Source organism: Lithobates pipiens, unplaced genomic scaffold, assembly GCF_037356315.1.
Source record: "Lithobates pipiens isolate NorthernLeopardFrog02 unplaced genomic scaffold, aLitPip1_a1.2 Scaffold_10, whole genome shotgun sequence".
Lineage (NCBI taxonomy): Eukaryota > Metazoa > Chordata > Amphibia > Anura > Ranidae > Lithobates > Lithobates pipiens.
In genome coordinates, this window is record NW_027507686.1 from 73,762,731 (window position 1) to 73,784,244 (window position 21,514).

General features: G+C 42.3%; 1 long non-coding RNA gene across 1 annotated transcript in view; it reads left to right on the top strand.

The window, feature by feature from the left end:
- The first annotated feature begins 20,203 nt into the window (after positions 1–20,203).
- LOC143932930 (uncharacterized) overlaps positions 20,204–21,514 on the top strand; it is a 42,863-nt gene continuing 41,552 nt past the window's right edge. Inside the window, exon 1 of the long non-coding RNA XR_013262984.1 lies at positions 20,204–20,589. This is a non-coding gene — a long non-coding RNA (uncharacterized LOC143932930). The remainder of the gene's footprint in view (positions 20,590–21,514) is intronic.

The window sequence follows — 21,514 nt, forward strand, 5'->3', positions numbered from 1 at the left end:
GCTTGCCATCTCCAGAAGGCAATGTGGAAGGACTCCCCTTCGTCTTCATCACAGATGAAGCGTTTGCACTGGGGGACCATATTATGTGGCCATTCCCTATGAGGGCCCTCAACTCGGACCAGAGAGTTTTTAATTACCGGCTAGCCAGAGCCCGAAAAGTGGTGGAAAATTCTTTCGGGATAATGGCCAGCTGGTTCCGCCTATTTTTGACACCAATCCACATGGCGGAATATAAACTGAATCATATAGTGCTTTCCTGCGGCATTGTGCACAATTTTCTCAGAAAAAAACTCACGAAACTATGTGGCCTCAGTTGGGCCTGAGGCCAACTTTCCAGAACTTTCCAACCTGACGGCACTTGAAGCTGGCCGTCCTGGTTTGCCCCCCCCCAAAGCCCCCATGAGGTCAGAAACAGATACATGGAGTACTTTGCGGGTTGGGGGCCAGTGATATGCCAGATGATGTCTGAGAGACATTTTTTAAATAAATTTATATTTGAAACTGTAATATTATTTGTTTTCATTTACTGCTTGAGTTTGTTTTAGCTGTCTCCTAGGTTTTTATTTTGAATTGTTTTGGGCCTTTTTCTTCAACAGTGCAAACCAAATTTCTTTAAGACATGAGTTGACGGTCTCTTCTTCAGATAATATTATTATGTTGTGGGTCTGCTACACAAATACCTTGTTTTTGTTGTTAATGTTTGTAGTGCATTACTGACAAAAATATTCCTAATTTTCAGCACCATGACAGAAATGTGTGGAATCGTGAAAATGGCATGATTGGGGCAAATTAAAAAGCACTGAGGGTGTTATTTACTAAAGTAAAATCCACTCTGCACTACAAGTGCACTGCAAAAGTGCACTTGTAACTGCACTTGTATTGCAAAGTGGATTTGCCTTTAATAAATAACCCTGATTGTCACAGAAAACACCAACTTTACTACAAAAACTGCTTTTGAGCATTGAAAGAAGAAGCCACACATTGTTGATGATAATAAAACTTTTTACTCAAAGCACATTCACATGTGCATTTATAAAAGGATTTTTCAACAAACCAACATATTTGGTGTATATAACATTATTTTTGGTAACATTAATATAACTAGCCATTTTTTATAAAGCAGGCATGTTTCAAAGCATAACATAATAAAACATACACAACTCAGGAACTTACAAAGTTCAATTTTGAAAAGTGAAGACAATATCAGACACGAGTATGTCAATGTACGTGTCTTGGGGGTGCAACCCCTTCATCTCAGCCACTTTAGTAGCGAGGAAGGGGTTGCTGATGGGAGATAGCACATGTTGACATGCTGTGTGCATCTTCCAAATTTGGCTTTTGAAAAAATGTAAAACTGTTTTTTAAAATATCAAATCGATGCTAGCTAGTTTTGTGTGTTTTATATTCTCCCTAAAACATCAATGATGTTCTTCATTTTTTGTTGAACATCCTTGATGGTTTTTCTTTAGATTTTCTAAATCGAGATTTCACCCCATTATCTCCCCGATGAGGATCTGGGCACTTTCTCTGGTAAAATGAGATTCTTCTTCCACAACATCCACATCACCTAAAAATAAACAAAAAAACACACCATTATAAATATGCAGGCATACATTTATTACCTGAAGCTGTGGTCTCAAACACTCACCTGTTGTGGTGACAGTTTCGCCAATTTCAGCAACCTTTCCTTCCTCCTCCTCCTCTGTTTGTGGTGTTGGTATTTCCCCTTCTTTGGGAGGTGTGGGGTCCCTGGTGTCCTGAGACGTCCTGAGTCTTCTCTCCCCTATGAGAATGTAAAAAAGGAATACTTTTAGCACACAGATATTTGACGGCAGAAATAGGAATATGAAACATTGCTTGGAAGTGTTGTATAATTGTCTTTTTTTGCAAAGTTCAAAGCTGATAACATTATTTTTTACACGTATCCACTGGAGCACGTGTGTGGGACACCTTAATAAAAAGGGTGTTCTGGTGTCCCACACTAGTGCTCCTGAGTCCAGATGTGTAAACAGCTACTGAGTGTCCTCTCCTTTACACTGAATCAAGTTTGCATTTCATTCTAGTTACAAACCCATCAAGACAAAAAAACTTCTTTGACTAGAAATAGAAATAGGCCTGAACAAATGTAGTTAACTGAAACTTCACAAAACATCGTATTTTAGTGGGCGGGCGAACTAACAATGTTTTCTACGACCGATTGAACCCATGAAGATGAAAGTGGCCATTTTAAACTGTACAACAACACTTGTACAAAAGAAAAGCACATGGAGCAGTATGCAAGTTAAGCCCCATACACACTATCAGTTTTTCTGCTGAGTTTTTCCTTCAGGTTTACCAAAACCATGTAGTGCAAGGGCCTGTCTGATTGCATACAAATGGAAACTCCTAAGGTTTGACCTCATATTATATGGTTATGGTAAATCTGAAGGAAAAACTCAGCAGAAAAAATGATAGTTTGTATGGGGCTTAAATAATACTAATATGAACACAGGACAACTACTTACTTTTTTGAAGAAGTAGCTTGATCTTTCTGTACTGATCATGCTCCCTCAGTTTCAGGTCTGACCAGCGTTTCCTCAGTTGATCCTTGGATCGTCATACCACAAAATTCTTCTGCAGACTCTTCACAACTTTAGTCCTGATCTTGGCCTTTCTGACATTTGGGTTTTGGTAAGGTCCATACTTCCCATCATAGTCGTTCCTCTTCAATATGTCCACCATCTCCGCCATCGCTACAAAGGACATATTTGAGGCCTTAAATCTTCTCCTGCGGGATCATGATTTTTCTGGCTCCAGACTTTCGTCGTCCTCCTTGTTGCTGAAATTAGCATGCACCTGCTGTGTCTCCGCCATGTGCTCTCCCCACTGCGCCGAAAGAGACGGGATGGGGAATAGACTAGAAAAAATGTCAGGGGCGGGCAGAGTTTCACGCATGCGATGTGGATATAAAACGTAACACGTGTGCATCGTGCGTACGATCTGTGAGCGGAGGATGGCGTATTAGAAGCGACGATCGTTAGAACGAAGGTACCGTTTAAACTTGGAACATCAGTGGCCTATACTGATTCTAGATTGATGGCTATATTGGGTCAAGATTAGGAGAGTTTAACTTGAAAATTAGGGTTTGTTTTGTATTGTGTCTTGCAGAGAAAATGAATGAGTTCAAAGACCACAGTTTTCTCCCAATTTTCATAGTACAAGGAGCTTCCCTGTCTGTGGCAGGTCAAACACCCCCATTATAACAACAAATTAAAGAGGCAGGCAGCGCTGGAGAAACTGCTGGAGTTGGTGAAGCCAGTGGTCCCCACGGCAGACATCCCCTATTTAAAAGCCAAAATTGGTGGCCTGAGGAGTACATATCTGAGGGAGTGCAAGAAGGTCCAGGATTCCATGAGATCAGGAGCTGCATCAGATGATGTTTATGTCCCCAGGCTGTGGTACTATGAGAGACTGCATTTTCTGTTAGACCAGACTGAAGTCAGGGAATCCCTCTCAACCCTTCCTTCCACGCTTCCTTCCACGCTTTGTTCCACCCCAGCTGAGGCTTCCAACACCCACCCTTGAACTTCCAGCCAGGAAGAAGTGGAGGAGCCCAGCTTGAGCAAGGTATAGTATTGTTCTACATATTTTTTGTGTAAAAATGAATGAGGTTAACTAGATGTGATTATTGATCACTAATTGCTAATTTAATAAAGTGTTTTACATATCAATAGACACTAGTAGCTGAACATAATTGGGACAAGAATGAAAAATGCTGGGCTCACAATGATAGTCTTTTCTATTTGTTAACATTCAAATTGCAACAGGCATGAGCTGAAAATTGTGTGTGATTGATGAACCAAAAACTAAAAGTATGTCCCTTTTTCATACACAGGAAGACTTCAGCCAGGAGAAGGCCATGGAATGTGGCAGCCAGGAGGTGGCTGTGGAATGTGGCAGCCAGAAGGAGGCAGCGGTTAGTGGCAGCCAGGAGGTGGGCAGGCCTAGAAGCCTCACGGAATCCCAGGTCCCTCCCCTCCACCTTCCAACCAAAAGGAGTCAGTGCTCAGGCTGATTGGGGAGGCTTCTGCGGCCCTCAAAACTACCCCTACTCATCAAGAAGCATTTTCCTCCTTGGCTGCATGCAAACTGGAGAAAATAGAGGATGGGTTATGCCTCATGTGTGAGGAACAAATTTATCGCACACTAAATAAGGGGTTGAGGGGACAACTCCCCAACAAAACCCACCTGTATGAGTTGTACCATCCTCCTCCTCCTCCTTCTGCCACACCTCCAACACCACAGCCACAGTCTGGAAGGAAGCGTGCAAGAAAGACCAGAGAGTGATGGCCTGGGTTCAGTCTCCTCTTGTATGACCACAGTCTGGGGACATAGATGTCATCTACTGCTGTTCCTAATCTCTTGGACTTCTGGACCAGATTGTACTGCCTTATATATGGACTCATCAGGCCACCAATGTTGCCTTTAAATAATTGATGTGTGCCCTGGGTCAATTTCAGCATTTTCTCCAGCGTTGCCTTACTCTTTATTTGGTTATGACCCCTAATAAATTTATTTTTTTGGTTCAAGAAATACTTGCCTATGTGTTTTACTCTATTTTTATTTTTATTTTTTTATTTTTTGTTTGTGAGTAAGCAGGTACATTTCAAAAATACAAAGTCAAATTAACAAGGGACACCAACACCAACCAACCTCCTCGAGATTAAAAAATAAAACAATAAAATAAAAAGATAATAATGGTGTTGTGGTAAGTTGACAAACAAAACACAAAAAAAACAATTATGGAGATCATCAAAATAAAAAAAAGGAGATCTTGAGTAAAAAAACAGCCACAATTTTTTTTACAAATATTAAAATATAAAAATCAAAAATGATTCGGGAGATTTGACGAATAAAAATATTATATTCATGAAATCAGGAGAAAGAATAAAGAAAGAAGTTTGTGAGAAGTCTGTGTGAATATGAGCAGCAAAACAACTTCATTCTTCTAGCATTTAAAAGAGAATGCGCTGCATTAAACAATTGTTAACATTGTAGCGTGACGAATGTTGTATATCCATTACGAGCGCTAGGTTTACCAGACCGAGCGCTTTCGTCTCTTAATTTATTCTGAGCATGCGTGGCCCTTTGTGCGTCGGACTTGTCTACACACGATCGGAAATTTACGCCATCAGATTTTGTTGTTGGAAAATTTTAGATCCAGCTCTCAAACTTTGTGTGTCTGAAATTGCAACGGAAAAAGTCCAATGGAGCCCACCCACGATCGGAATTTCTGACAACATGATCCGATCGCACATTTTCCGTTGGAAAGTCCGACCGTGTGTACGGGGCATTAGCCTTTTGTGTACCAGAAATGACTTTAATGATCTTGATTCAGGATTAGTTCAGCTTATTTTACTTTTACTCCTAAACCTGGCACTGAATATGGCACTATGTGTGTTACATACTCTTGATCCTTGTATTACACACCCTGGGCCTCTGCACTCTGCGTTATGTATCCTAAACTCAACAGAACTCTGTGTTTTACGCAATCCTGACACTTGCACTTTGCACATTGTAAAACCCTGACCCAGTGGCGGCTGGTACTATTTTTTTTGGAGGGGGACGACTAACAATCCACCCCCCGTCAGTGGGATCAGTCACATCACCCCCCCCTCTGTCGGTCAGTCAGATGGATCACCCGCACCACAACCCCACCCCCCTCCTTCCATTGGTCGGTCGGTCACCAGCCCAGCACTTACCGCATCTAGTTCACGGGCAGTGCTTCCTCAGGAGGTGGCTTCCTCTGGAGATCTCCTCCTCCTTGGCTTCATGGCAGCTTCCCCTGCGTCTCCTCCTCCTCTACCTCTTCTCCTCCAATAAGAGCGCTTCTTCTCTCAGCCAGTCGGGTCTCAGGATCCGCTTCATGATTAGCCGGGAGGAGAATCATGAAGACAATAGCAAATATTTTTTTTAAGCCAATTAGAGCTTCAGGCTCTAATCATGTGCTTCTAAAAAAATAAAACCCCCATTGGAATCCTTGCGTCCGACACCCTGCATGGAGATTAGGGGGCGGTGCCCCTGCACCCCGTATGGATGTGCCGCCAATATCCTGACCCCTACAATCTGCCTTACAGACCCCTACACTATATAGTACATTATATACTTCTCAACAAAGTTTTCATTGTCTCAGCAGTGAGTGGTTGCTGAGCAGCGCCTGAAAATTTTAATGAAGTTCTTCTTTAAGGTAGGCTCAGACAAAGTGTTAACTCTGTTTATTTTCAGTGTGTGCAAAACCACGTGTAATGGTAGTTTTCTTTTTTTTTATAATTGTGCTGAGGTTTATATGTGTTTGTGAGAATCTTGATTGTGACACAGAAATCAAAGCATATTTTATAGGTAAAAGGTTTTATTAAGCTATGCCCCATGCCCTGTTGGCCACATCCACTTTTTTGTGGACCACAGGTCATTATCTTCCTGAAGTGACACTCATTCTCAAGTTTCAAAACTGGGAGGTATGGTAAAACCATGGCTTAGCTGCCCACCTCTCAGCTGCTCGTCTGAAAGAGCACTTATACTTTTTAACAATAATCACACCTTGTTTCAGTAGGGGGATGTTATATTATCTTACAGTCTGAGTCATATGAATAGAAATTTTCTTCAGCTTTCTTCTATTTCGCCATCGAATCAGTGGGGGTCGCTCATTAGGGGTGCACAGGCGCTGCCCCTTCTAATCCATGCATGGATTTCAATGCATTTCTTTTTTAGCAGCACTTGATTAGAGCCTGAGGCTCTAATTGGCTTCAAAATGGGTGGGTTCAGGGCCCTGCGCCCACCCTGCTGTGTAACATTAGCAAATTAAATTTGCTAATGTCTTCCAGTTTCTCCTCCCGGTCATTCAGAAAGCAGGTCTTGAGACCCCATTGGCCCAAGAGTCCTAAGACCCCATTTGCCAGGAGTCCAAAGACCCAATTGGTTGGGAGGAGAAGCAATGGCCAGGACACAGAGAAGAAGGAGGGAGGAAGCCGCCGAAACAAGCAGATCTCTCTTCTTTTACACTGCACACAGCTTTTGTGTTGCCGACTCAGTCTAGGGGCAGGGGAGACGCAACAGCTGAAGGACACCCACACCTCGAAGGTAAGTAATCCATTGCTGCTGGATTTTCTTGTTTGCCATTATTGTCATTATTGGACAGTTTTGCATTTGCGACAACAAGGGAGGGGTTGGGGGTATAAGTGTGGGTTGGCGGGCTGGAGCAGCAGGGCAGGGGAGGGTCTGTGGTCAGGTCTGTCTGACGCCCCCCCCCCCCCCAACTGATGGACCTCTTTACAAAGTGCGGATGGCACAGCAGCCATATTTGTAGTAGGCAAAATAAACACACTGCATCACAAGGCAGTAGATACACTTAGTAAATACACATCACAGCACTAATTTGCATTAATACTGTATGTCCTTTTGTTTTTATATATGTAATGTAAACTATTCATTATAATAAACCAATGTAGATATCATTGTTCATTTACAGAGTCAGTGAATTCTCTTTTTGAGTAATCAAAGAGAAACAAAGCATTTATCACTAACTGTTTTAGAAAATGCCATTTTCCTGATTGTGGTGTTATTAGATTAAAAAGTCACTGACCCAGAACAGGTATTAAGATTCTGACTGTATCTTGTCTTTCAGTTGCTGCATGCTTGTTCCAAATGTAGCGCAGCCCCCTAGCGGACTGCTGAGAATTACCTGCTCATCCACACGGCCATAACCAAGTGAACCTTCCAACCCTCCTGACACTCTGGGTTCAGACTACCTTGCAGCACTATGTGGCAATAATCACACAACTCAATGGAATTAGGTTATAGAGATATTTTACTTGAACCAAATAAAAGGAGAAGTTGTTACAAAGAGGAAGTAATAAATCTGCTGTGCTTTAAACAACAGCGCTAACTCAGCAGAAGAATTGCGCCCAAAGGCACAAGACAGAGTTTAACACCAACAATACTATATACATATATGTACACTTTCTTTAGATATAACATCGCCCCCAAGTGGATGTTTCAGTTAACTGCTTATACTGTCAACTATAGAAGATGGAACATGGCCAGCCTACATGCTATCCTAAGAAGGGTGAGTGAGTCTAGGGAGGAGTAATATAGGGGCCTTTCTATAAGTATGGCAATAAAGTCCTCATTGCAGAACTGATGTTCTTCACTCTCATTAACTGATATTCGTTTGGGTATAGTGAAAATGGTGAAATCTTCGCAATAAAGAAAGTTAAAGGTGTCTGAGCACCGCGTCCAGGGTAAATCGTTCTTGGACTACGGATGCCCATGCAAAGTGTCTCAATATGATGGTGGTAAAGAATGGATAAAGGTCAAGCAATTTGCCCTCTCACTGACCAGACTATTCTGATGTCCTCCAAAAGGGAACTCGTGAAGTGATACTCGTGTAGCAGATCCGCTGTCTCGATCTCCCGATGTGAAGCTGCTACACACACCTACAGGCAGATGACAGAAGTGGTGCTGGAAAGGATGTCCAACAGCGAACAAAAGAGCTAGGCCCCTCAGGCCACAGGTTGTAAGTACGGCTCTGCGTGGTAGGCCGCGGCCTCTCTCTCTCGGTTGCACAGACCCTGGAGGAAGAGAGCTTCCGTGTGGGCTTTGGTTCCTTTTATAGCTACTCCCAACACTCTTCAGAGGGCAGCAAAGAACCCTGGGATATGTAGTCCTGGCACACAATCGTGCAAAGCAATTTTCTCATCGGGGAGCTATACATCCCACAATTCTTTTTTTGGGCACACAAATATGATGTCACTGGATACATTGAGCACTAGAGGGACAGGAAATACCCAGCAATACTAGAAGGTACATATGTTTGTAGTCCATACTGCTACATCCTCCTCCCACTTGGAAGTCTTTGGTCCCTAAAGACAGAGCAGAACCTGGAATCACTTTACTGCATTGTAGAAGCTAAACAATTAACTATCTAACAGATTAGAAGTTGCAACAGCTAATAACTGACTTAGTGAAGGGTCCTCTGATAACAAGTTATATACACCAACAGGAGAAGAAGTCATATTAAGTTTATGACAGGCCAATAATAAAATAGTGGCCCACCCAGTAGTGTCAGAGGGTGGATTATTATTATTATTATACAGGATTTCTATAACGCCATCAGTTTTCTTGCCAACAAGGTCATCCTTTACTAAAGACTCGATAAAGGAGGCAAGTGCTTGACTGGGACATTGAGTAGTGGGTATGAGTACATCTGAATTTTCTCCAAGCATGTCATAAGTCAAACTCTTTAGGGGACATATCTTTTGTCTCAACCGAGAATGTATGTCTTCCAGTGACTCGGTCCCTGTTCTGCTTCCTAAAAACTGCATCTAGCTTCCGGATTCAGGTCCTATTTTGGTCTCTGGATTTACTTCAGGCTTTGGCTCCTGGCTATGGGACTGTCTCTCTCTCTCTCTGTTGTATTAGTAGGAAGGATGAGAATATCAGCCATATCACATACTTCACAGGGTTTCAGCTAGGCCTCCTCATTTCCCTTAGGTGGGTAGGGAGCTACCACCTCAGTGTCAGGCAAGTGGGAGTCTGTCCCTGGGCAGACTTCTTCTTCAGCATCAGGAACAATGGAATCATCTTCCAAGGAGGGAACTCACAGACAATCCAAAGGTAATTCCTAATCATCACTTTCATCTTCCTGAAGTACAGGTGGACAGTTTTTCCTGGCCCTAGGCCTCAACATTGGGGACTGATATGTCTCTGACCAAGGGGCTGGGGGTACTTGAACGGCCTCTGAAATGGGCAGCAAATGGTTTTGATGCCAAGTCTTGAGGGGGCCAGTCTTCCCTTCTGGCCAAATCTGATACACAGGGAGCCCAAGCAGTCATTTGCAAACAATGTAGGGTTGGGAGCGCTACCTATCAGCCAGCTTATGTTTCCCTGCCACCCCTAGATTACTCAACACTCGATCCTCAGGCTGAAGATCCTGGAACCTCACTTTGAGATCAAAGTTATTTTTATTCCTTTGTTCTCTGATGGTGGAGGTTTCCTTGGCCTTCTCATAAGCCACCTTTAAGTTCTTCTGGAGCCTGTCGACATATCACTTATAGGAGGCTTGAAAGGTGTGATCTATTGATGTTCCAAATGCTAAGTCTACAGGTAAGTGAGCCTCTCTCCCAAACATCAATCTATAGGGAGAATACCCCGGTAGAATCATTTGAGGTACTATTGTAGGCATCAAGTACTACTGCAGTGATATGGTCTCCCCAATGCTTTTTCTTCTCTAATGGGAGGGTTCCCAGCATGTTCAACAGAGTAGAAAGGATGAACCACCGCTCCAAAGTAATCCTCGAGGACTGAAGCTCTGTCTCCTATTGATCAGCCCCAGGTGCTGACCCTTACACACACACTGAGCAAACAAGCAGGACAAAACTCTGGATAGCCGCACACTGGAAAAAGACTTGAAATCCCATCTTTAATTGAAACAACATGGGTCACATAAAAAAAAAATCAAAAAATCCACAGCAAAAGGAATAACAGGGTACAGGAAAATACTGGCGCGTTTCGCACTGCAATCAGTGCTTACTCATAGGTGAGCTGAGCTGATGCACAGAGTGCAGTTGAAATGCTCAGGTTGTGGATCTCCTTGGGGGTGGTAAGGAGTCATTCTGGATTTCTTTATGTTTAAGAGTTCACACAGTCTGCAGACCAATTTGTTCCCAAAGTCCCGACCTTGATCTGAGTGTAGGCTCTGAGGTAACCTGTAGTGGAAGAAAAACTTTTCCACTAGTGTCTTGGCCACTGTACTAGCTTGTTGATCCCTGGTGGGGAAAGCCTGGGCATATTGTGTGAAGTGATCTGTCACAACCAGGACATTACATCTTCCACTCAGAACATGTTCTAGACACAAGAAATCAATGCACACCAACTCCATTGGCCCTTGGCTCTGTAGATGGCCCATTGAGGCTGCCCTGCTGGGCAGAGTTTTTCTCTGTATACACCAGACACAAGAGAGGCAGTAGCTTTCCACCTCTGCTCTCATGGATGGCCAGTAAAATTGATCCCTGACCAGTTTGAAAGTTCTATCTGGGCCTAAGTGACCTTGATCATCATGGAGAGTGGTGAGCACAGTTAAGCAATGTTTCTCAGGAAGGAACAGCTGACTCACACCTTCTGCCTCTTCAGAGGGGCCTCTCCGGTATATGATCCCCTCTTCCAGTTTCATTCATTCCCATTCTCTATGAATCACCTTGGCTTCCTCACCACCCCAAGCGGAGAAGTATAAAGGCTTCTACACTCCTTAATGACAACAGACTTCTTTAGTTCAGCCAGTTGCTCTCAAAGATCCTCCAAGTCGCACAAGGGGACTCGCCTTGCCTTCTTTTGAAATGGTTTATCTTCAGTCAGTCGAATTCGATGTTGAGAGCTTTTAGTACAGCCCACCTCAAAATCATTCTTGGAGAATATTTCCTCCCATCAAGCTATCTGAGCTTTAATCCTTTCCTCCCATGCAGGAGGAAGACTTGGGCAGTGGACAGTGGTGCCTCCATCCCCCTTCTGAGCTACCTCATTCCTTGCTACCGGAGTGACAGCACTCATCTGATCACCATTCAAGGCTTTAGGTTGATCGAGTAGCTAATGACATTCTGTACACTGACAGGAATTCGCCCTCCACTTCTTAGCAAGGCCCAAGTGGGTACAATCTCTGGAATGTTCTATTCCAACCTCTTCTTCTGTGGGATCAGCTTCCACCACCACGTATGGACCTGGCTGGTCCCAAGACAACTTGACTGTGGCTTTAAGACAGGCCCTCTCTTCAGGTTGCAGTACTCTCTTTGGTGTCCTGTCACCACAATCTTCCCACTTCTTCCGCAGGTGCCTTCTTTTCTTGCAACACCCTCTGGAATGCTTGTCTCAACTGGAGGTGAATTTTCCCAACAGGAGCACCCTCTAAGGCCAAGGGTGTGAGTAGCCTTCTCACTAGTTTGGTGTTAGTGCCTACCAGTAAGGAATTTCGTCCAGCTCCAGGCGGTTAGGGGCATACGACAGCCAAGGTGTCAAAGGTTTCTGGTCTTCCTGCTAGAGCAGAGTCAAAGGTTATTTTGATGGGTATATAACCATCATAAGGGGACTAAATTTCTAGCTTGTTTAGTTTGCACAAAGGAATTTGGTAAAAGTCTCAAGATAGCAGCTTCACTTGGGCTCCAGTATCCAGCAGTGCTTGTGTATAATTAAAAATATCAGTAGTACGATAGAATTATATCACTGATCCTAGCGCTCAATGTAGAAAAACGAAACTAATATCTCTAAAAAAGCAGCTGGTATTAATCATATGTCAAATCTTTAAACGTATGCCGAAATACAAATTTAACCGTAGTTATAAAAGGTATTGCCACATTAACAGCGCTAATACTTAGCTAATTAATTAATTACTAAACATGTGCAGAAAAAATCATATACTCTGAAAAGCTATACAGTTAAGAAAGACATATATTTCACAGAGTCCCCCAAAACACAGTTCATAAAGTGCGAGAAGTGCTCCAAGAACCCACAGGCTTTATAGGAAATCCTTTCAGCGAATCCACACAACACCTCGTTGGAGGCAGGGTATTTGGTTGAACTGCTCGTTTAGCAAGGTGTGCATTGATTTTCCTGTCCCCGTTTTTCATTCTCTGAGGGTTTTATTTTTGTAGCGTGCTTAGGCACTGGAGGGTTAGAGAAGACTGGGGCTTGCCTCCTTTTTTTTCCTTGGCTCTCTTCTAGTCTCTTCTCTCGTTCTTGGAGCACAGTTTTCCCTTGGAACTCTCAAGTAACTCCTTCACTGAGGTCCCCTCAAGTTTCCCACTGGCTTTGAAAAGAGCAATTTCTGTAAAGCTCTTAGGATTTTGTTAAGGAATTGAGGGCTGACGCCACATTTGGGGCACTTTGCTCGGAAATGTCAGATCTCTCCACATCATTAACATCTCCTTTCTCGCTCTAGGTACAATTTTTCACTTGCACAAGTCCCTTGCTCCTGAACTGTTGCTTGGGTCTCCATCACTCACATAAGAGCATGATACAATATCTCACAAAAGTGAGTACACCCCTCACGTTTTTGTAAATATTTTATTATATCTTTTCATGTGATAACACTGAAGAAATTACACTTTTCTACAATGTAAAGTAGTGAGTGTACAGCTTGTATAAAAGTATACATTTTCCTGGCCCCTCAAAATAACTCAACACACAGCCATTAATGTCTAAACCACTGGCAACAAAAGTGAGTACATCCCCCTAAGTGAAAATGTCCAAATTGGGACCAATTTGTCATTTTCCCTCCCCCGGAGTCATGTGAATCGTTGTGTTACGAGGTCTCAGGTGTGAATGGTGAACATTGTTAAATTTTGTGTTATCGCTCTCAAGCTCTCGTACTGGCCACTGGATGTTCAACATGGCACCTCATGCCAAAGAACTCTGAGGATCTGAAAAAAAGTATTGTTGCTCTACATAATGATGGTCTAGGCTATAAGAAGATTGACAAGACCCAGAATCTGAGCTGCAGTACAGTTGCCAGGACCATACAGCGGTTTAACAGGCAGATTCTACTCAGCCTGGCCTTATCATGGTCGACCAAAGAAGTTGAGTGCACGTGCTCAGCGTTATATCCAGAAGTTGTCTTTGGGAAATATATAGGAGTGCTGCCAGCACTGATCCCCTCCCTTTGGAGACTGGGCCGCAGGGCAGTATTCCAACATGATAACGGCCCCAAACACACCTCCAAGATGACCACTGCCTTGCTAAAGAAGCTGAGGGTAAAGCTGATGGACTGGCTAAGCTGTCTCCAGACCTAAACCCTATTGAGCATCTGTGGAGCATCCTCAAATGGAAGGTGGAGGAGCACAAGGTCTTTAACATCCCCCAGCTCCATGATGTCATCATGGAGGAGTTGAAGAGAACTCCAATGGCAACCTGTGAAGCTCTGGTGAACTTCAAGCCCAAGAGGGTTAGGCAGTGCTGGAAAATAATGGTGGCCACACAAAATATTGACATATTGGGCCCAATTTGGACATTTTCACTTAGTGGTTTACTCACTTTTGTTACCAGCGGTTTAGACATTAATGGCTATGTGTTAAGTTATTTTGAGGGGACAGCAAATTTACACTGTTATACAAGCTGTACACTTACTACTTTACATTGTAGCAAAGAGTAATTTCTTCAGTGTTGTCACCTGAAAAGATATAATAACATATTTACAAAAATGTGAGGGGTGTACTCACTTTTGTGAGATATTGTATAGTCCTGGCACACAATCGTGCAAATAAATTATCTGTTGGGGGGACTATCCATCCCACACTCCTTTTATTGCGCACACAAATATGATGTCACTGGATACATTGAGCACTAGAGGGGCAGGCAATACCCAGCAATGCTAGAAGGTATGATGCATTAAGTTTGTAGTCCATACTGCTACACAAGATTATAATGTGACAATAGAAGACATGCATAATAAAAAAAATGCCTTTCAATACAGAATATGGTATATAGTGTTACCTACAAATGCAATTTGTACATAAAGTGTCATTATATTGTACTACCACTAGGTGGTAGTATAACTACATCATAAAAAAAAGTCAAAGGGACCTATTTGTAAAGGGGAAAAAAACATGTTTTGCTTTTTTGTGTGTTTTCTATTTACTTCTGATATATTCTATGTTTTCTTTTCAAACTAGCCAAATCTGTCCCTAGATTTAGTCATTGTATATACATTTTCATTGAGAAATTACACTACTGATCCACCATTTCAACACTACAGAGATGTACAAACTAGCTGTTAAATCAAAGGACACTGTTGTTAGAAAGCAAAAGAATTTGTAGTTTGCTGTAACCATGCTGTTGTTGCATTTACATCATATGCTACACAATCAATAAAAATAGTAAATTCCTTCTATAAATCATATGCTACACAATCAATAAAAATAGAAAACTCCTTCTATAAACGATTAAACTGATTACTATTTGCTTGACTTAACTACAATCTGCCTCTGCAATTCCCACTAACCCCCTGTGATCCAAAGACTCAATGGTCAAAATCAGCTAAATTTCACACAGCAGGAGTGAGAAAGTTGCAAAGTATAGCTTAAAAATTGGGTAAGATGGGACCCCTCATGGCATTACTTTTGGCGCAGCTGCAGAGAACGTGTAGGTAGGTACTGGATCATACTTCAAACTTCACTCTTATCACAGACTTGCATGTACATCTGTTGCAGTTCCTCCAGCCTCTGCAGACATAGTCATCTCTTGACCTTGCCACAAAAACTCCTGAACAAGCCTCTGAGCTAACACTTTCACAAATTATGGATGCCATACAATACTGCCAGGACTTCTTCACCTCACACAATAAGACTGTTAACAAAGATATCCCTACTTAAACATGATGTCGTTTAGACAACAGAACTCCAATGCAAAACAGTGTATTAGTACAGTCGAAGATACTTTACACCCTGTGGCTGTTATAGACATTAACAGAGATGCACTGGACACTGCCACCAGAGATGTCTCCTTGCCTTCTCTTAATCGGAATTCTGTACTTCTGGAACAGAGATCTATTCTGTGGGCAGCTAGAAATATTACAGTCATCCAATAACTGTGGATATAATAATGCTATCTTTCAGACTTTTCATCTGTCACTCAAGAGCAACATACAGCCTTACTCCCTGTTAAAATTAAATTATCAACTTTTTTTTGGTGGAGCCTGCTCCCTCTTCACCAGTCTCTGTTACCTGACTCCCAGTAACAGAGTAGGGTCCCGCTGTGCAGACGTCACGCGTTGACTTGTTAACTCCTTCACTCTCGTAGCCTGTGACCAAGTCTTGGATCTTCATAACGCAGGTTTGGTTCGGGTTGCTATTGGAAACCAACCATTAGGGAGAGAGCCAGTGCATCGACCGCCTCACTACCTGAGAACCCATTACCTGTGCCAGGTACCACGCTTCATGACTGTTTGTATTGTAGCTTGTTCTAATACTTGGTTAACCATAGAAACTGTATTACTCTTTCTTACTTGTTCTGCTGAGTAGACCTTTGTAGTAGTTGAGCTCCATACCCCCATGTGCTTTACTGATCCAAGTTCTTTGAATATGCCAGAACCAACATCCACCTCTTTGAATAATTTAGACCAGGCTTAGAACAGTTGATACAACTTTACTTAAAGTCTACAGCATTACAGTCCAAGAGGAATAATACTTTCCGAATAAACGTATCTATTTATAGCTGGATGACCATGCATATCTCAGAAAAATAGTAACCCATGTTGGCGTTGAACCTGGAATTACCATGGATTGTTTGAGGATTTGCATCATTTAATTTACAGAACATGCCCACAACTTTGAAGATGTTTTTTTTATTGTGAAACAAACAACAAATAGGACAAATAACAGAAAAAGTAAATGTGCATAACTATTCACCCCCCTAAAGTCAATACTTTGTAGAGCCACCTTTTGCTGCTATAATAGCTCCAAGTCGTTTTGGATAAGTCTCTATGAGCTTGCCGCATATTACCACTGGGATTTTTGTCCATTCCTCCTTGCAAAACTGTTCCAGCTTCTTCAAGTTGGATGGTTTGCGCTTGTGAACAGCAATCTTTAAGTCTGACCACAGATTTACTATTGGATTGTGGTCTGGGCTCTGACTAGGCCATTCCAACACATTTACATGTTTCCTCCTAAATCACTCAAGTGTTGCTAGCCTCAAATCACACACACAGTGGTACAGGGTTTGCTCAAGAATATCCCTGTATTTAGCACCATCCATCTTTCCCTCAACTCTGACCGGTTTCCCAGTCCCAACTGATGAAAAACATCCCCACAAACATGATGCTGCCACCACCATGTTTCATTGTGGGAATGGTGTTCTTTGGGTGATGTGATGTGTTGGGTTTGTGCTTGACATAGTGTTTTCTTTTATGGGCAAAAAGTTTAATTTTAGTCTCATCAGACCAGAGCACCTTCCTCCATACATTTTGGGAGTCACCCACATGCCTTTTTGCAAACTCAAAACATGCCATTTTGTTATTTTGCTGAAAGTAATGGCTTTCTTCTGGCCACTCTGCCATAAAACCCAACTCTATGGAGCGTACGGCTTATTGTCGTCCTATGTACAGATACTCCAGTCTCTGCTGTGGAACCTCTAGGGTTACCTTAGGTCTTCTGCCTCTCTGATTAATGTCCTCCTTGCCAGACCGTAAGTTTTGGTGTGCAGCCATCTCTTGGCAGGTTTGCAGTTGTGCCATGTTCTTTCCATTTGGTTATGATAGATTTGATGGTGCTCCTAGGGATCATTAAAGATTTGGATATTTTTTTTATAACCTAACCCTGACTTGTACTTCTCAACAACATTGTCTCTTTATTGTTTGGAGAGTTTCTTCATGGCAGTGTTTGGTTAGTGGTGCCTCTTGCTTAGATGTTGCAGCCTCTGGGGCCTTTCAAAAAGGTGTAAATATTTAATGACAGATCATGCGACACTTGGATTGCACACAGGTGGACTTCACTAATTATGTGACTTCTGAAGGTAATTGGTTGCACCAGAGCTTTTTATGGGCTTCATAACAAAGGGGGTGAATACATACGCACATGTCAATTATCAGTTTTTTATTTCTGAAAAACAGTTTTATGTATATATTTTTCTTAATTATACTTCACCGACTTAGACTATTGTGTTCTGATCCATCACATATAATTCAGATTAAAAAACATTGAACTAAAGACTGTAATGTAACAAAATAGGTAAAAAGCCGGGGGGGGAATACTTTTGCAAGGCACTGTACATGCTGACATTTGCATTCTTTATTGTGGGAATTGCAAATTCACTTGTAATGCTAGAAGGTTGAACTCAAAAATTAAATGATCATTCGTTTTTGAAAACATCATCTCAACATATCATCCATTATCAAGAAACCCAAAACCAGGGCTCTAGAGTTGTAGCCCTCAAGAGAGTCACTACGCCTTTGCGGGAGAAGCCAGTGTGTCCCACCAGCTCTCCAAATTTAACTACTTTGGTACTAGCCTGCATTACCAGGCCATTTTTCAGTGATATGATAGTTGCACTGATAGTTACTCAGTCATGAAACGCTGCTTCCAAATTAATTACATATAATTTTTTTCGGGACAGGTAAGAAGCAGGGACATAGTAAGGACATACAGTATCTCACAAAAGTGAGTACATCCCCTCACATTTTTTTAAATATTTTATTATATCTTTTCTTGTGACAACACTGAAGAAATTACACTTTGCTACAATGTAAAATAGTGAGTGTACAGTTGGCATAACAGTGTAAATTTGCTGTCCCCTCAAATTAACTCAACACACAGCCATTAATGTCTAAACCTCTGGCAACAAAAGTGAGTACACCCCTAAGTGAAAATGTCCTAATTGAGCCCAACTAGCCATTTCCCTCCCTGGTGTCGTGACTCAGTGTTATAAGGTCTCAGGTGTGAATGGGGAGCAGGTGTGGTAAATTTGGTGTAAGCCCTCACAGTTACTCTTGGTGGGTGCTGGAACAGGCCCTGCTGTGAAATATTATATCAAAAATTGCAATTACATGCCCCTGTTATACAGGGGCCGAAAAAATTGGGCCTATGGTGGTGGTGCCACAACACTGTAAGCCCTCACAGTTACCCTTGGTGGGCAAAGGAACGGGCCCTGCTGTGAAATATTAGATCAAAAATTGTAATTACACACTCCTGTTAAACAAGGGCAGAAAAATTGGGCCTTAGGCACTGGTGGTGGTGCCACAACACTGTAACCCCTCACAGATACTCTAGTTGAGCACAGGAATTAGCCCTGCTGTGAAATATTACAGCAAAAACTGTAATTACATGCCCCTGTTAAACAGGGGCAGAAAAATTGGGCCTTAGGCACTGGTGGTGGTGCCAAAACACTGCAACCCCTCACAGATACTCTAGTTGCCCTGCTGCAAAATATTTCAGCAAAAATTATAATTATACGCCCCTGTTTAACAGGGGCAGAAAATTGTGCCTTAGGCACTGGTGGTGGTGCCCCGAAACAGAAATGTTCTTAATGTTCTTAGAAGCTATCAACATGAACATTGAGGAGGAATAGAATAGTCATTCAGCATAACAGGATAGTCACTCAGCATAGACAGTCTTCAACAGATCTCACATTCATAGTAAAATTCATTGGTAACTGGTGATCCAAGACTGATTCATTTTTATGAAGATGAGCCAATCAACCGAGTCTGTGGACAGGCGCACTCTGTGATCGGTTACAAAGCCTCCAGCAGCACACGGCAAGCAGGAAACCAAACACACAATATTGCTTAGCAAGGCAGGCTTGGAGAACACGGTGTTAAATAGTGGTTCTTGTTGAGGCTACGGTGGAGCCACACTGAGAGAAAATTACTTAACCATGCAGGTGTGAGAGTGCAAGCCCTAAAGCTAATACATAGACCAGGTAAGAGACAGACAGGGTATGAAAGTATTACTGCAGAGTCATACTTTCAGTAAGAGTCAGATTATCAATTGTAGCCTCCTTACTCTTATCAAACTGGTTTCCTTTAAGCCCTTGTACACACGGTCGGAGAATCTGTCGGAATGAGTCTTATCGGACCGTGTCGTCAGATAATCCAATTGTGTGTGGTATGCATCGGACTGATTCCGTCCGAATCTCCGTCCGACCCAATTTTCCAACATGTTGGAAGTATTTCCCGACCAACTGGGCCGGACGGACGTAATCCGATCATGTGTAGAGCATTTTCATCGGACCCAGTGCCACGCATGCTCAGATCAAATTCCTACATCAAAGCTATTGGCTACTAGCCTGAATGTAGTCCCATCGTAACTAAATTACGTCATCACGTTCTGAAAGATCTGATTTTTCGCCAACTTGGCCCGACCGTGTGTATGCAACAGTTTCGGACACAATCCGTCGGACTAAATCCGACGGGCAAAATCCGACGGATTTGGTTGGCAAAATCTCCGACCGTGTGTACGTGGGCTCAGAAGTGAGAAAATTAAAGAGGACTGCTTGTATTCTGGTAAAAGTAAGACAAGCCATGATCAACTCCTGTCTTGCCATCTTTAGCAAATTTTGTACCATTGCTTTTGATAACCCTGGTCCCTGTCAGCAGATGTGTCAGCCCAGAAATTCCACATACCACTCAGCTCTTTCAGTTCTTTGCTCCAGCATATGCACACAACAGTCCAATGGACAGCCTTGCTCACCTCTCCTCCTCTACACTGACAGCCTCCCTCTCCTCTACCCATGCCTTGAGCTGGGAGAGACAGTACCTGCTCTGTCACAGGACATGCATTCCGCCAGTCCCCACTCAGCTAGTAAGAAGTATTCTATGTTTATTTTCTTACATCATTTGATATATAAGTTAACTCTCCAATACCAGACATACAGTGAGTGGTATATATGCTTTATTACCTTTACTCATGGTAGGCTGGGGGGCTGCCACTTGTTGCTTTCGCTGCTAGGCAACAAACGTAAGCCTGCTCAGTGTTATCTCACATGTCCAGTAACCCACAGTAAGCTTCATGTTATGATCCCGAGACGCAGCCACTGAGGGACAACTGACCAAAAAGCAGGACTGTCCGGGACAGTTGGTGGGTAAGTTATGCATTAAACTCTCTTGTTTCTTTATTCTGCTGCACATATCAATATGTAACTGTGACTGTGTATTATTATAGAATGAAGGCATACTGACATTAAGGGCTATTTATTATGTTTGTGATCGTTATTTTTAGAATCATTCCCAAGATGGTTTTATATCAGAACTGGAATTTAGAGCTAAAAAGGTGACAGGCTGTGGACTCTTCAACACCAAAGCTAAAAAGAAATAAAATAGGCTTGGCATTAAATGCAATTTTCATAGCCAAGTCAACTTTAACCTTTTGTAGGAGTTAATGTTGCATCACCAATGTGTCCACAAGATGATATCTAGCATCTATGTCCTGGAAAAGCATGGCAGTTGAGCCTCTCGCGAATAACTCTGTCAAGCCAATATTACCTGCCAATCATAATAACATATCTTCAATCCTTTAATAGTGTGAGAATTTGACATGTGTTTCAGATGGTGCCACTTTTCTCTCTGGTCTGAATTGAATGGTAGAAGTAACAGCCAAGACAGATCTAAAAGCTATATGAAAGTTTAATCTAAAGTGTGCACAAAACACTTCAAACCCACAACCCCATATTCCCTGAACTCTTTCCCATACCCATATCCCCAATTATTCCCAAAATATTCATTATTTAGACTTCGGGTATGTGTTTTGTAAAAATTTACTATTGTCAGGTCTATACCCAAGCACTTGAAATTGCAGCAAATAGAAAGAGACAAGTCAGATTTTACGTTGTAGGAGTATTATCTGAGCTACAATAGCCACAAATAATGTTCAGTGGCTGGACAGTATGTAAGCAGCTTGATTAGACTGCAATAAAAGAGAGAAAGACAAAATAGAGGTTATCTTGAAATAGAAATTTGATGTATTATAGGGTATAGAAAGACAATACCCACATATATTGTGCAGTAGCT